Source organism: Dermacentor andersoni, chromosome 1 (assembly GCF_023375885.2).
Source record: "Dermacentor andersoni chromosome 1, qqDerAnde1_hic_scaffold, whole genome shotgun sequence".
Classification (NCBI taxonomy): Eukaryota; Metazoa; Arthropoda; class Arachnida; order Ixodida; family Ixodidae; genus Dermacentor; species Dermacentor andersoni.
The window spans coordinates 204845110-204859086 of record NC_092814.1 but is presented as its reverse complement, the minus strand read 5'-3'; positions in this window follow the sequence as shown (position 1 = coordinate 204859086).

Here is a 13977-nt window from a genome sequence, read left to right as displayed (position 1 = left end):
CGAATTGGCTTTTAAATTAATCACCCTGCGACCATATCGAAACCTAGGAATTGTACCTTGCTAATATGCATAACATATCGACTTGGAACGAATTCTGAGGAATATTAATTTTCAAGGTGTCCAACGAAATATACATTGGCGTTCCAGTTACTCATGTGATTCAATGTATAAAACAACGTTTTCTTAAAAAGATACAATAGCGTATTCTTATCGCAAGTTTCACGGCGCATGTCCCGAAGCCGGTGCAATCATCAGAATTTATTCTATGTCATTATGCCTTACAAGTTCACTACCTGCAATGCATACATTGAAATGTGTGCGGCACATTAATAAATTAGACAATTATTTAGCGTAATTATGTCAGCATTCAATCAAGCAACTTTGATGTCTCGTAGAAATAACGGCCGCCTAATTGAGTAATGGGGCAGTACGGCCGAACTGTTCCATCTGCCACATATATTTTTTTTAAAATTTGTTGCAGGCAAAAAACACACTGTATATAACTGCCGATGCATTCCGGCTACATAATCGCCATATATTTGGGATTCTCTACTACCAATCTGCTCACATGCCAAAAGAGAGACACCAGGTTGCACATTTAGAAGTAAGTGTGGCTCAACAGGCACACATGTTGGGCTTCTCACTCGTGGGAAAAAAATGTGGTTCCGTCTATCCACACCTATAAGGAAAAAAATGAACAAAAATAAGTTGTGTGTATGCCATATTTCTACGAGTGGCAAAGAAGAACTGACTGTCCTCAGCATCCTTCAGATAACATTGGAGCTTTTCCATGTTTCCTACGCTGGCCAAATCAACGGAAATGCTGCTGCGGACGCTGCTGTTTCTTCAGACAATGAGCAAAATGAGAACAAGATGAAAGCAGGACCCAACGCTTCGACAAGAGGATTTGTCTGTTTCAAGGCGACATATGCTCTCCTCGGCTCAGTATATATAGGCGCGGTTCTTGCAAAGGGGAGAGAGGGTAATGCGGATGGTCGAGGTAACGACCGAGGGTGTGTTAGCGACTAAGGTGCAGAATTGAAAAAAAAAAGCTGATGCGCTAAACTGAACGTCGATGGAGGACTGTGAGGTAGCGCCGTGTGTCAGCCGGTTGACGTGTCATGGTACGTTCCTTTTTTCTTCGTAGAAGGGGCCTGGACGACGACGAGGGGGGGGGGGATATCTGCTCCGCTGAGGGTCAGTGAATTATCTTCTCTTTGGAAGAGAGAATAATGGTAGCGACAGAAAATGTTCGCTCGCGAAAAAAAAATATGTATATATATAAATATGTGTGTGTGTGTGTACATTATCTAGTCATATCATGAGAAGCCAACAAACACTGACACCAAGGACAACAAAGGAGAAATTGCTTGTGCTGAATAAATGAAATAAAGAGACGATAAATTAGTGGAAATTAAAGTGGATGAAAAAACAACTTGCTGCAGGTAGGAGCCGAACCCACAACCTTCGCATTCCGCGTGCGATGCTCTACCAATTGAGCTACCGCTGCGGCGTTTCCCCATTCACTTTCTTGGGTATTTATGTGTTCTAGTAGAACCCTGGGAGTGTTAGCCAGCGCCACCACTCACAGCGTTTAGATCCTTGGATCACTTCCTCGCTAAACTTCCTGACTCATCACTTCCATGAGTCTCTCTCACGCATCGTTCGTCGTCAAGCACAACACTTTGCCATCCGCGAAGGTGGGTTGTATCGACGGAATTGCCTCGCTGACGACCGTAGATGGCTCCTCGTTATTCCCCGTCATCTGCACGCAGACATCAGCGCAGCTTTCCATGATGACCCCCAATGCGGCCACGCTGGCGTCTTCAAAACATACTCTCGTCTTCGTCTTCGGTACTACTGGCGATACATGTACCGATTCATTCGCTAGTACGTCCGGTGATGTGCTGGATTTCAACGCGCCAAGACCCCTCCGCAGAGTTCCGCAGAGTTCCGCAGGTCCGGTTGATCATTGTTGCCGTAGACCACCTCACACGCTACGTGGACATATCTGCACTACCGGCTTCCACCGCGAAAGACGTCGCTTGCTTTTTTCTTCGCCACTGAATTCTGCGACACATCACGTGAGTTACTAACTGACCATGGCCGCGTCTTTCTCTTCAATGTCATCGAGGGACTGCTAAAGGAGCGTAACATCGTTCACCGTACCACTTCCGCGTACCATTCTCAAACAAATGTCATGTCGGAACGTTTAGTGACATGCCTGCGATGTAAGTGCACGGCAATCATTCCAATTTTGACAGGGTTCTTCGCTTTGCCGCCCACGCTTGTAACTCTGCGCTGCAAACTAGCTTTCTTTCTTCTCTATGGACGAGAACCTTTCTTCTTCATGGACACCATTCTCAACTACCGGCTTGACACTTCTTAAGTGACACTTGTTTCAGAAGCGGCTGCTTGTGATGAAGAATGTCGCCCAACTTGCTCGCTCGTTCACCACCCAAGGTCAGTGGCATCAAAAATCTTGCCATGACGCATGAGCTTTTAGTGCCCGCTATTCCCCCGGAATACTTGTTTGACTCACGTCGTACGTATGTCGTTGTTGGTGCACTGCTCCCTGCTTATCCACTGAGTTTGTCAAACTGTTACGGCCCCTACCACGTACCGCAGCAGACGTCACCCGTGAACTATGTCGACGAGCCGCTCGAGTCATCCTCCGGCCGCGGTCGCCTAGAGCTCGAAACAGTTCGTGTAGCACGGCTTAAGGAATGCTACCACTCGCAGGTGCTATCTTTTCCCTAAGTTGTCAGGATGGCTCCTGTCTGTGGGGGGTGTGATTGCACGGGAGATTATCGGCACCAGCCCATAATCTCTAGATGAAGACGACGAACTCCTGGTGCGCGCTCGATCAATGTTCCGCTGAGGCTGCTCCGTGGTCTTCGTTCTTCTGTGTAATGCCCTGGAGACTCTACTTAGATATAGGCCATATATATATATATATATATATATATATATATATATATATATATATATATATATATATATATGTGTGTGTGTGTGTGTGTGTGTGTGTGTGTGCATTTATTCTTACTGACCGTGTCCTTAGTGCAGCGCATGTTGTTATTACGCTCTGCATCCTGCCGGCAGTGTACTATTACTGCAGAGGAAGATTACGAAAAGCATAGGGTATGTGCATTGCTGCATTCGTGAAACTTAAATTTTCTGCCTGAAAGGGTCGCACGTTATATATGCTACCACATGACGTACCAGAAACGCAATATGACGACGCCTCACAGATTCTGGCTCATACTGAACGAGGTAGTACCATAGCTAAGGCTAGGCAGCATTCACAACAGCTAGTCTGTCCATTAACTACATGGCTGTAGTGAACGCTAAAATACTTGCAGGGATAACACCCTATTGGAAGGGTGTTGTCCATGCTACACCCATATTGAAAGGGTGGTGCCTGTGTTTCGCCCATATAGAAAGGGTGTTGTTTGTTTTACACCCATAGGCAAGGTGACGTCTTATTAACACCCTTTTCTTTGTGGGGTGTTAATTTGCACCCCTTTGCTTGGGGTGTAGCAATACACCTAAAAGGGTGTCACCCATGGGACAAGTCATTTACACCCTTAAGGGTATTAAAAGTTTTAGAGTGTATTCTTGGATTGTAGAGTGATGTGACACAGACAGAGACTAGAAGCACATAGGACGAGCGCTAACTCTCAACTAAATCTTTATTGAAACTATCAACATATATACAAGTGATTCCAAAATATCGCAGCATATGAACATGACAAAGTCTAAAGACATAAGTTAAACATGTCACGCGACGTAAGGCAGCCAAAAACCAAACAACAAAAGACACTACTTGAGGTTAACACACGTGCTGAGAAGATAGTGAAATTCGCTTTCTAACAGAGATATTGATGCATGGCTAACGCAAGTATCTCCTAATCTTTTAATGTGAAATGCCCCAATTATTTCCCGTGTGGTTTGGGATTTGTGTGTTGAAATACTTTTTCTGTCTTCAAGCAAAGGTTTACAACCGCAATTGAAACAACGCGACGCCAGATGTGAAGCATTAAGGTTGTTAAGTGATTGTTTGTGTTCTTTTAGTCTGATATTGATACACCGGCCACTCTGTCCAATGTAAGTTTTCCCGCACTTGAGTGGAGTCTGATAAACTATGTCAGTGTTAGAAGGCCCTAAAGGGGACACATGCCTAACACCATAATAATTTTTTCTTCTTTTGCTACCCTGATCAAGTTTCATATTTATCATAGGGCACATGACAGACAATTGGAGAGGGGCCGAGAAAACTCCATTGACATCATATCTATTGGCCACGTTCCGTAAACCGTGTGACAACCTATGTAAATAGGGCACCACAGCAAACCATAATTTGGGGTACCTTAACGAAATCGACAGGTCAAGAAAGCCGTCCGCGACGGCGTCTTTCGAAGACGCTGTGCGATGTTCGCACGCTAAGAATGTGCGCCGACTGAAGAAAGGCTGCCGCGAAGTGCTTCCGACGATTACCCTAGCTTGTTTACTCGGTAGCTTCGAAAAAACAAAGAACGTATCAAAAGCCTAGAATCAATCATCGCTGGTTGAGACTAAACGCTCTTAGGATGGTAAGTCACTTCCAGCCGACAAGCGGCTACGCTTTATCAAGAACACTTGCAACACCGGCGGGACAAGCATTGTGGCAAGGTTATGCGCGCAGGGACGGCTTTTAATAATTTTATTTTTGTTTTGTAGACGTCATCACTACGTTACGGCGGGAAGTTTGAAAAGTTTAAGGTCAGTATGCCACGTGGTGGCACTCACGCGAACTAAACGCTCATGTCCACGAAAGCTGGATACTCTGAGGGTTGGCGTAAATGTGCAGGTGCGCCTACGTACATGTGCCCGTGCTGTGACGTCCGTGATAGTGACACGTGACTTCGAGAATTATTCAAGGCAACGTCTGTTCTTCGTGCATTCGGTTGAGGGTAATCGGTTGAGAGGAATATTAAAATACACAAATCGAATCTCTGCGTCTTTTTGTTTTACTTCGCAATGCAGCAAGAGAGATGTACTTCGGTTCCGTCCGTTTGTTCCCACGTCGTGCAGTCGTGCGCGCAAACACCGAAACTATGTCATTTTCTACCGTGTTCGAGCGCGTGAACATGCTCTGTGATTCGCTTGTGTCTGCCTCAGTGTTCATATAGAACTGACTTATATTGTTAGTCAGGCGTTCTCGTCCACAGCGTGCAAAATCGTGCGCTGCGTGAAACGAGACAAACGCAACAGCTCGTGCGCAACACTGTCAGCGAAAGTGCGCCGCGCAGCAAGAACGCGAGGGAAAAAAAGAAAAAAAAAAGAAGATGGACCCGTGACGTATTCATAACGCGACCCTCGAGCTTAGGTATGGGAGAACGTGGGAAAGAAATTCGCTTGCGTAGTTCAGGCGGGGCAAGTGGAGAGAGTGTCTCTCTTGGCAGTGGCGCTCGCCTCCTGAAATCATCGATACGCGGCATCGAAATATTTATATCTCGGCTAATAAAGAAGCAAGTTCAAAAATTCTTGTGGCAGAACGGTCCCTAGAGTGCACGAAAACACTTCCAGGGTAAATTTTTTACGTCGCCTGGTGAGGGGCGCTTTAATGTTTGAGAGCCCGACTACGGACATGCTATACTTTATATAATGCGCGTCATCAATCTGAACTATTTTTCTCTCTCTCCCACGTTTTATACTTGACCTATCCTCTTGTAAGATAACCTACTGAACAAAATTGAATTAAACTCGCTGCCTTTTATTCTGTACCACTCTCGCTCTAAAACAGCGCTTTCTGCGCTCCAAAGCCACCGGTTTATTTCACTAGACCACAATGTCAAAGTTTCTACTCGTCTTTTCTGCTTGTATAGATTACGCGTATTTCAGTGCAATTGTATAATTAGGTCGATTCGTACGAGACCTTAAGTCGAACATTTCCGCCTCTGGCCAAATGCGTAAGGAACACGCTGGTAATTTTTTCAGCTGTCTCGCAATAAGGAAGGGTGCAACTCTCAAGGAAACATGTAGTGGCGCAAAGGTACTCCTGCCTTGTTTTCCATAAAAACCATTTGCTAACGACCATCTGACATTCCACTCTCCTCACAAAGAGCAAAGTAGAACAAAAACCATTTGAGAACATCTCTTCTTTTATCTCCTTTTTTTTTTCATTGCTTGTAGTATTTTGATGCGGCACTCATTTCTACTCCATCCTAGCGGAGTGAATGTGAACGTAATAGGAGTGGTTTTTGTTCCTTATGTGCAGCTTGCCCGGTGGCATTGAGACTTTCCGCATGCAGAAATTGCAGCAGTGGCTTATCGAAGCTGTCGTCCATGAGCCAACGCCTGCAAGTGTCTCTAATCATTTGCTGGTTTGTTAAGCTCTTAGCATCAGTTCTCAAGTAACCCTCGTTCATGGGCAGAGCTACAACATGATGGTGAATGTCCGCTGTAGAAGGTGGAGCAGAACACTTTGGACACTCATCAGCGTACGAATATTGATATGCACATGGCGTTGCCGTAAGTTTATGGCCTATAGGAAAGCCTACCATGTATGGATCAATTATGTTTCGCTAGCAATGAAGGCAAATAAGACAGTTACAATGCGACGTCAGTATATGACAGCCGCTAAATTGTCTGTCATCTTTTTAATTCGTACTCTTTCTTGATTGAAGTAACAATTAGCAAGCTGCTAAAAAAATGTACGCGGCCAACTGTACGCGGCCTGTTTTTAGCTCGACAGTAAAACGGTTTTTAATACTGTGTATGGGAGCCAAATATTTCTTTTTAATCTTTAAGTGGCGTTTTGTGTCTGGTTTTTGTTCTCAAAATATCGTATGCACTGACTGTTTCAAAATACTGAGAAAACCAAACCAAATGCTCTTCAGAACCTGCGACAAGCTTGTAGACAGCCTCTTTTCGTCTCTGAAAATATGTCTTTCCATTATTCAAGCTGCAGGTGCTGTCTAAAACATGCGAATAGTTTCCAAGTGAAACATCCTAGTGATCTCATCGCGTCGCCAATGTTACGAATACAGTGTCTAAAAGAGCTCGCAATTTCCTCGCAATATTGAAGTGAATATAAGTAACACAGTTTTACTTACAGATCAAGCTATTGTTTTTGGTATAGGCCTTTATATTGTATAGTAAAATTAAGAAACTGCTTGTTTGTACTTAATAATTACACCACTTTAGCACTGACTTGATATTTCACGAGAACAACAACATACTTTGACATTCTTAAAACACCTCAGCTCTGTAAACATATTGTAAATGCGATTTAACACTATTATGTGTGAAGCATGTGTTTTATTCAATGTCTGTTGAAATTAGAAAGCAAGGTAACTGTGTGCAATCTTCGTGCTAGTTTCGACTTGGTTTGTTCCGAAAACTCTTTCGTTTAATGCTAAGAAATGTTCTTCCGTTTCTGTTGAGCGCTACAGTTTTAGACAATGTATTTTTAGTTGTTTTTGTCCTAAATTACGGTGAATTAACTTGCTTTTGCTTTTTCAATCGTTTTATTTGCGACTATCACAATTTTTACCATAATTTACGCCATTTTTCGTGCATACATTGAAGAAATTTTGTACAGGAGTGACTAATATAGATAGGTATTTCAGCAAGCTTTTATTCAATCGCCCCGTTTCCCCTCTCTCGAATCAATATGTGTTAAATAAAGGAGATCTCGATGTATCTTGAGGATAACTTCTTGTTGTATCTTGTTGCACCTCAGGGTAGCGTTTAGCTCAGGAATGCTCCAGGCATGGGGATGCGTACGTCTAAGAGTAAAAACGAAAGAAAAAGGTTTATTTTATTGAAACAAGTTTTCAGATTTTAGTCAGAGCTCTCTCAGTCACACTCGAGAGGTCCTTTTCAAGCAATGTTTTTTTGCTAGTTCCCTACGCAAGGGAATTTGATGCCGTTGTTGCTGCCAATCAGAGGGGTTGTACTATTCACAGAACTCCACCTTTGATTTCCAACCTTTGAACCAAGAAGGAGGCAACATGGAAACATTGGTTCACGCTCCTCCCACGAAAGTAGTCAGCATTGATTCCTTGCTCTACGTGACGGTCAGCTTGTCAACTGGCCTTCGCGCGTCGTTACCGCATCGACGGAGGGCGGCGGTCGCTGTCAGCGTGAAGTGAGCTTCTTTGTTTGCCCGTCACAGTCGGTGTCGGGCTCCGTCGCGGTCTAGGAGGGCGCTGATAAAGGTGCTACATCGGGGGAAGGACCCAAAGAATTCGCTATAGCGATTTTGGGCGCAACAGCCTACCGTCACTGACATGAACAAATCCACCGCTCAACCTGCCTAACCTAGAATAATTAGGAATTTAAACGAAGCATGGGACTCGTGCGAAAACTTTTATGATGGCAGATTGAGCTACGTAGCTTTAGTTTTGCTGTGGCAATTCTGTGACTAACCTGCGCTGCATTCAACACTTACCACATGAACACCGCGTAGTGCGAGTCAACAGCACATCACCCAGTATTGTTAACCATAACATGAGACAGCGACGAAGGCGCCGAATAAAACAACGGACGAAGGAAGGCGACACGGGACAACCACGTAGGCGCTAAACAAGGAAGAGCGCCCATTGAACTAGCGATGAAGTCACTCAGCACGTGCTGGTGGGCGAGTTGGTTATACATGATTACAATGAAGGCGCCGAATAAAACAACGGACGAAGGAAAGCGGCACGGGACAACCACGTAGGCGCCTTCGTTGCAGTCAGGTATAACCAACTCGCCCACCAGCACGTGCGCATAATACAAGACAATAATAACTTATAATCGGTTTAAGCTCTTGTAACAAACTGCGAAAGCACATCTGTCATGACAGTCTGTAGCGATATGAGCCACATGTCACGCAGGTTTCAACAAGCCATGACGTTACCATACCAACTGAAACCGCACAGCGCCCATTTTTCCTGGGCATAACGTTTCGGTTATCTATTATTGTAAATCGATACGGGCGCCGGTTTCTCGAACAGAAATTGCATTGGACGCAACGCCCACAATTCCCTTAGTGCATCCATTACGAGTTTTAAACTGCTTCCGCAGGCAACGCCACTTGGCGCTGCATGGTGAAGGCAGGCACCGCCTAAGTACGTATTAACTCTACACCGTTTTATATAAATAAGTTTAGATGATCTCCACGAGAACCAGTTAAGTCTTCTTGGCAGGGTGAAATATATTAGTGGATCAAGTAAATGAGATTGGTCAGACCGAGGGAGCGTTGTGACACCTACTGATTCACCAGTACGCCTAACAAGTTTATTGCAACAGCACTTAAGAGCTCGAAACTGGGTGGGCCTTGTCCGTCCGCCCGTCCATCCTCCCATTCTATTACGCTGACGATGACCGTCGTCCTCATGAATGAAACACAATTATCATTTTTCTTTTCACAGCGAAGCTGTTTATGGCAGACCCTGTGCCATCGTTGTCGAAGTTCGCTAAAACTATCATCATCACCGATTGCTCGAGCGTCGTCGTCTTCTTCCACAGCTGGCTCGTTGGCACCCCTCGGCGCTACCGCGAGAACGCGGTCGTGCCACTGCTGCCGCGTTGGTCTTCGTCGTCGTCCTGAGCACAGTTGGCTCCGTTGCCGCTCGTGATTCCAGTGTAGAATTTCACTCCTGTTATGTCATCGTAATGGGGAGGCCGCATTTACGGGGTATGAGCCATTGTTTAAGGCAGTGTGAGCCATTCATTGTCTTACGTGATGTACATATTTAATTTTGAAGCAATTTAATTTTGAAGAATCGCAAGCGCCAATGCCGGGCGGTTGCTGCTAACCACGCCGCCAAGCAAACCGGAGACATCGAACGCAAGCGACAACGGCGGAATGCGGGCATACCGTCACTGAGGTCGTTCTCTCCGTCGCAGCCGAACGTGTGGGTAACCTCATTTAGAAACGCAAAGATTTCAATCGTCAAACCAATCCAACCAATCGTCAAAACGATTGCAGCACCCGCATCTCCAGTGGTGGGCCTTGTGCCCAATATAAGTAGCTTTGGATTAGTGGTTCCGCACATTCCATACCAACTACAATTATGGGAAGACCACAAGTAGTGCGCAATCCTGAGGAAGAAGGTGCCTACCGCGAGCGTCCGCGAGAGTTGGCTCGTGAACGGGCTCATCGTAGGGCCTGCCTCACGCGCAAAAAATAAAAAGCACTCCTAAAGCATGTTCACCACGCGAAGCACGCAAAAGCGAAAATGAGGTGAAAGAATGGTGAATCAAACAATTTACTATATAGACGGCTTGCGAAGTCTGTTAAACAGTCACATGTTGAACAACCACGATTTAAAAAAAATCATAGCATGAGCCTTTGACCAAAGGACTGCGAATAAAGCTATGCTTTTTATGTAAATAAATATTACCCTATTTAGACAGGGGGACTCTGAAAGCGGCTAAGGAAGGAAGGAAATCAACTTTATTCAAGGTCCCGCAGGCCACGAGAGCTTTGGGGCTCTCATGGAGTGGGCGTCTCCCACGACGGAACCGGGAGCTTGAGTATCCTGGCGGCGTCGTGGATCTGCTGGACGGCCCAGAGTTGGGGAACGAGCTCTTCGCTCCCCAACTCCCCATGTATACGCAGTGCAAATTCCACAGCATGGGTTGCTGTCATACAGAACGGAAGTTGCGTACAGTACACAGAAAAGCTAAGAACTTATCAAATCCACCCTACTCTTCCTGCTCTGTTACACAATTTTAACTACCTTGCAAATATCAAAATAAATATTTATTTCGAAATTCTTACATTAAGTTACATGCTTTTATTTAACTTTATCCTTCCCTACTGGCAAACAGACCTATAACAGCTGGGTTCTTGTACTGTTCCCCATTGTGGGTGAGCGCAATTATTTGTGGAAGAACCAGGTCACCAAAAAGAAAAAAAAAAAGAAAATGCTCATTGACTACAGAGTCACCAATGCCCCTCGAATGTGTAAGCCATCTTTTGGGGTCACAACAACAACAATAAATCACGAATGCTGGTTTTACTGTGGGGGAACGCAGCTATCGCTGTAGATGAGTTCGGAGCCGAAGGAATCGCAGAAGTATGCTGTCGTTCTTTTTCAATTTTTTATTGATTCGATGTTAAAGCTTCGGAATTTTTCTAGTTTTTGGCATCTTCCAGAAGAACAATAGCGAGAACTACCCCGCTATAGCTTTTAATTTTTTTTCTTGCTTTTACTACTACTTTCGAGCAAATTTCCTACTCTTTCAATAGGTGAGTGCTAAAACACGATGATCTTTTGCTTCGCATGAGCAGGAAGGGATATCTGTCTTTCTTTTTTAAATTTTTGGTATAAGTATTATTAGGAATCATCACTTCCGCAAATGCCAATTAAAGGTGGTAGGTGACTTATGCCTTGCATGTTCGGGCGTGGTATGGCGCTTGCCCGCCGACTTCAACGGCGAGGCGGATTTTTGCAGTATGGATTCCCGTGTTGTTTCGTATTTGCCGGAGAGAAGAGTTTTCCGGTTGTCGACGGAGTAACTAATATCCAGTGCCGTTATTCGCAAAAATACTCGTACTCTAGAATTGTGCGTAAGAAAAAATTGAGCCAATCCTGATGCTGCACATATTATTAGCGAAGGCGGCCAGCCAATAGCAAACATTCCCTACTAAAAAAAAATAGAAGGTATTTGTGAATTCCGCCCCTGAGTACTGGCCTCAGGCTTGGTGGTTAACTGCCGCACCCTTTTCTGAAAGCTTATTGAGTATCGCGTCGTACAAGAAGAAACGATTTCCGGCCCAGGACAAGATCATCCTTTAAGCGATAATTGCTATGTGGCGATGGAGAACATTCCTCTCGTCCAACAATAAATGTACAGAGTTTGCACTCTGTGGAAGACGGTAGGCCCGGGCTACCAAAGAATGTGCCCCATGTTCAAGTACACACTGAGAATAAGAAGGAGTATCTCTGAGTCCTTTGGAAGAATCTAGTCTCGTCACGTATGTGACACACGCTGGGGGAAACACCCAAACTCTCTTGGGCACCCTTCAGACTATCTGTGCTCTACGAGAGGTGGCTACTTAACTCCTAAAACAGTGGTCATGTGCACTCTATTGTTGTCTCCTAGACTCTCTGAGGAGGGTTGCAAAGATACCGGACGAAAAAAAATGTTTACGGTGCTACTGCTGAGGGACTTGAGTAACTATTCTTGATGAGTCAGATGACTCCAGCAGAGAGTGTAAATTACCCTTAGTACGGGTCGCAGGAGCCTCGCAAAGAGAATACGGTAACTAAGCTATGTAAGTGATTAGACTCTTGCTGGCAATTTCAAGCCACTTTTCAAAATGAGTCAAATAACACTTACCGACAGTGTCAAGTGACTTCTCACTATCAGCAAGATGACTATTGCGAAAAGACAACATATAGTAGGCAAAAAACCCACAGCTCTGAAAAGATATGGCAGGCTATGACAAAAAGTTAATAAGTCGTCACCCTTTGTTATTGTCTTTCGGAAGTGTGAAATGTATCATTCAGAACATCACCATGGACACAAGACTGTTCTTTTCACCATTAAACTGTAATCAGTGGCCAACCAAGCAAAGTATTTTAAAAGCAACGTCCTATATTCTCTTTTCCGATGACGTACGCTTGGCAGTATACTGTCACTATAAAATAGTATTACGCAAAGAAGTGAAATTCGCCACAGCATGTACATGTTGTACATGTCTCCTACAATATGTCGAAATATCTTTAAGCTAACCATATCTTACTGCTTTCTCTGAAGCTTTTGTTTAGAACTTAGGATTTAACCCCCTAAATATATAAGCTGCTAATAACATATATAAGAGGGGTACGTTTATGCAGAAAGGAAGTAAGCACAATAAAATACGTTAAAACAACATTCAAATTTTGATTGCATTACATACGCTTTACAAAACGCTTGCGGGTAGCAACCAGGTGACAATGGAGAATTCAATTTAACAGTAAAAACTGCTTCCTTACGTCATGGTAGGCTTGTTGGAACTTTCCCCACACACATCATGCATATTTCTTTTTAGCTGAGCATTGATATGAAATACACGACAAGATTAAAAAAGTAGTGCATTAATTTATTCCTTTGCAATCTGAAACAATGCATAAAATCTTAAGAACTGACAATATCATGAAAATTATAGCAATCTTGAAACTCCATATTTTATTTGGCATTGACATATTGCGTCAAGGCTAAGTATACCAGGTGAGAGTTTCGCAGAGATTACAATGAGCGCTGCAATAAAAAAAAATCCGAGGGCCCCTGAGCAATTACGAGTTGTGAATGCGAAAGAATTAACGTCCGATTGAACGCCACTGAGGGGCCTTTCGAGTTTTGCGGTGCGCGCAATGTACCATAGCCCTACGTGTTGCCTGAGCCAGCTAGCAGCAGCAGCCTGCGGTGCCAGTGCCGCATGCCACTGACGCCCTGCGCGACGAGAGACCGAGGAATCAGCAGCGGCCACCAAGTTCGGCAGGCACACGCAGCAGCTAAGCCCAGTGTGGGAGAGAGAGAGAGAGATACCGACCGTGCGTCGGTTTCCGAGAGCGAGAGCGTGGGTTACGTGGCCTCGCAGCGATGACACATCACCTCTTGCAACACCTGGCGCACCCTACTGGCTGCAGCTGCTCCCTTTCATCCTCTCTGCTCCGCCGAGGCGCGCTCGTAACGTGACGTCACAGCCAATGGGAACTCCATCCAGGTGCGCTCGTGACGTGGCGTCCCCTCCAATGGGAATTTAGGAGCGGTTTCGCAGCTAAGCACTACAGATGCCAGATTTTTTGCTCAATGGGCCATTTGACGCTTTCGCATCAAAAATTTGCCAGAAAGCAAGCAGCGGACAGATTTAGCAAGGTATCTAGCACAGGCAGCTGTATATTATGAAAACAGCATCGTATGAATGATGAGGATAAGGAATGCAACAGGATGGGTCCGAACTCAGTTGTATGCAGCTGCACACACGTAGCTGTAACAATACAGTACAAT